The following is a 3,751-nucleotide window of genomic DNA, read 5'->3' as shown; positions in this document are numbered from 1 at the left end:
CCTCCCTCAACTTAACTGCACTTACTGGAAGTAAACAATCAGGAGCTGATACTTTAGTGCAATAAAACAGGGAGCGATCGGCTTGTGTCCTCTGCGCCTGGTTGTATCGGGTAGAAAGTGTGAGCCATAAAAAGATGTGAAGTCATGAGATGAAGTGGGAATTCATTGTTGTGTCTCAGGGCTTATGAGAGATCTGGCCTGACCAGTTCCTGACACTGTGAGAGCATTCAGAGGAACACAGGGCTACTGTTCTTCAAGCGTAGCCTTTTATATCATGTAATCATGCTAAACATGTGAAGTGATTCTAAGTCCTATAGGGCAAAATCAGCTGATTTGAGTCCCATTCATGGCCCTTGGCATAAATATTATAATATACCAGTATCTGAATCCTGTCTGTTTGGTAGCCATATTTTTCCAACTGTTCCACTAAACACTTGAGTGCACACAGATTGTGCAATGTGTGCAATGTAAACAGTGCCAGCGCATATTAATCTTGCAGAGAGAATACACTTTCACTTGTCTCGCGGTGAGAAAATGTGACTTTTCCTAAGGCGATTGTTTTTCTTTGGATTGTACCCTCACAGGCAAGCGGAAACAAGTTCTCTTCAAGCTTTACGGAGCTGAAACAGAATCTGGGTTATGTGACAGCCGGGAAACTGTGTTCATAACCCTTGTGACTGTTCAAGAGTCGCCGCGGGCGGGATAGCAGCAAAACAAATCCATATCATTTAGCATCTTTTACACGCAAAAAGACAAATTGGATTCAAGAGCGGGGGAGGAAGAGAAGTGAGAAAGACACCCGTCCAAAGAGCGCTTTAGTTTTGGGTTAGAAGCAGCTGAAAAGTGTTCAAAGTCACTAAAACTTGCCACTGAGATTTCTGGCTCTAATAATGACGCCTTGTTCCTCCACCTCTTCCAGCTTTAACATGCACACAGCTCAAAGGTCAAGGAGCAAGAAAAGGTCATCCCCCCTTTTCATTCCACGCATCGCATCACATGCACACACCCAATCACATGGACTCGTAAAAAAACACTGTCGTGTGCTGCTTTTTTTAAAGTTAGATCAGGCAAAGAAGATGGCAGATAGCAGAGGTATGTTTCTGCTGTGAACACACTGTTTCAGGTATTTAGATGACGCTTACATCCTCACTCGTGATAGCTACGTCAGAAGTTATCGGTGAAACGAAAGTATTTTCTTGCCATAACCTGCAGCAAGTAGTCAACAGCACTGCTGTCTTTCATTATGGGGTGTCTAATATTTAGCTTTTCTTAAAACTGCCAGGCAGATGGGAACTGATCTGATGATTATTTTTGAGGCAATAATGTGAGGCGGTGTATGGGTTTATTCTAAATTAAAGGTGCTCCTGTTGTTTTTTCCACCCCTTTGATAGATGCATTCACTGTTGTCATGGCAGCCATTCCCTCGATAAACCTAAGAGGGACACAAAATAACTCAAAATAATTTATTTTGTCTGACTTGTCTTCTGATAGGTGGCCAGTCAGTGTCAGTGAATATGTATCAGAGCAGGAAAAGGAAGTGGTTCAGATTAGATTAGATTAGTCCAAAATTAATAGTAAAAAAGTAATGTAAAAAAAGATCAATTAAAATTGAAATAAGTTGTAATTTAATAAACTTAATAAATTGTCAACAAACGTCGATCTGAAGACGGCATTTTTAGTTTGAGTGATATTTCTCACACACAGCTGAAATGTGTCACCAGCACAGCAAACTGCATCTTTCCAGTGTTTCCAGAGAAGAGTCGTCTCATCTCTGGGTGCATGGATTTGATTTGTTTGGTAAGACGGTTTGATTCTTGTTGAGTCACCAAAAACTGGCATCAGAACATGCTTTCAAGAAGTTATTACTGTTGTGTTGCTATGAAACACTGACAAGATGAGGCAGGTTACCTGCAGCAGCTGACTGTGAGGAGATCAAATAGAGATAAAAAAAAATGCTTTGTGATTTATTTTTTGAGCCTTTGGATGTTTTGTCAGTAAGTGACTCCGAAATTCGTCAGATGAAGCAATCTGATAAAGAAGACTAACTCTTTGGTTTGGCTGCTGGAGGATCAGAGGGAGTTCTGCTTTAAGAGGTCCCAGGCCAAACCGCTTTGAAGCCGCAGTGTTAGAGGATCATCTCTGACTCCGCTCTGCCACCCTGTGGCAGGCGGAGAGAAGTGGTCCGGACCAGCAGGTCATCCTGCTCTGTCGCGGGGTGAAGCCTGACATCACCTGGTAGAATGTGAACGCCACCAGAGTCTGCTGTCGACTTCCCCTGCTGTGTGCCAGGGCGACCACACAGTAATAGTAAGGGAGCAACCCCTTCATCATCATCATCACTCATAGTTTCCCTACACGGAGCAGGACGTCATTCATTTCTTCATCATGGTCAAGGGCCGGGCCTGCTCTGCTCACTGGAGTCTGTAATTTAGGAAAATATACCTCAGGAGCAGTCGGCGAGGAAAGCGTCACGATGAGCTCCACTATTTGAAAGACCTGAAATGCAGCTGCGTGCGTTTCGAGCTTGTCCGGCGTGCTGCTGTTGCTCAGAGCTGACCACAGCTTGTTGTGCTTCGAAACGCCAGCCACAATGTGTTTATCAGAGCGAGTCAAACAGCTGGGCAGCAGAATGAGGTCCTTGTGTGGCACACGGAGCGCCACAAAAACCCACAAAATGAAGACAATAGCTCTACAGACACATGGGAGTCCTCTCTTTGTAGTCTATAATATGTACTGTCTGCAGCCGAGTAGACGGCACTAACGTGATGCACAGATCAGACATGGGCAAAGCAGTGTATGAAAAGAAGTCTGGATAATGAAATCCCAAATGAAGGCCGACACATGCCTGGTTTTGATCGGACGAAAATTTGATGCCTGTGGTCTTGTGTGATGCCATACAGCCGGCAACATATCCCACCAGTGGCGGCGGTGCCGGTAACTCTTTCTAAAGAGCATTTATAACGTCTTTGAAGTCTGTTTTAGCAACACTTGTTTCTCCTCTCTCTGGTCCAGACAGAAGCAGAACATCAGCCTCCCCAGCCAGACTCGTTTCATTTCATTTCAGCCAGACCATTTCTGCCCCTGTCTGTTCCCCTGTGTTGTGGCAACCTCACTCTGTGCCTCCGATTCCATTGAAAGGCACGAGACCAGAAGCGACGCGAGTCTGAGAAACAGCCCTGTGTTGACTCAACTTCCCCCCCACTTCACTTCCGGCTCAGCCCGCCACGTCTGTCCACGCCGGTGACCGAGCCTCTGTGAGTCAGGGGCAGGCTGAAACCGCCGCAGCTGATTGCAGTGTTTTGAAACGTGTGATTCTTGGGAGGCGGTCGAAGAGATCCCGGCACAGGAAAGCTCTTGTTGGATGTGAGTGGCTCATGTGAGGAGAGGAGAGGTCAGGAAGCGGCGGTTTAAATGCTCCTCAGAGTTCACAGGTCATCCAACTTGAGCTTTTTTGGCAGAGAGGAAACGATCCTCATTCCAAACACATTCCAGCAAGAATATGTTTTCTGACTCACCCTCTTTAAAACAGGCCTTTTCGTGTTAGGACGCTGGTGTAATCATTTGTGTAAAAAATAAAGTGCATTATGTAATCCTACTGAAGCTGTCGTACTGCTTCTGTTTGTGTATTTGAGGGGGAAATGGCCCTTCCCTTGTATGTCATGCCATGTGTCTCTGTAGAAATACCACACAAATACCACAACTGAATGGAAATTCCAACAAAACTATGCCTTCCTCTCGTCAGAGCCGCTGC

Source organism: Chelmon rostratus, chromosome 2 (genome assembly GCF_017976325.1).
Source record: "Chelmon rostratus isolate fCheRos1 chromosome 2, fCheRos1.pri, whole genome shotgun sequence".
Classification (NCBI taxonomy): domain Eukaryota; kingdom Metazoa; phylum Chordata; class Actinopteri; order Chaetodontiformes; family Chaetodontidae; genus Chelmon; species Chelmon rostratus.
The sequence above is the reverse complement of the archived record's forward strand: the minus strand, read 5'-3'. Positions refer to the sequence as shown.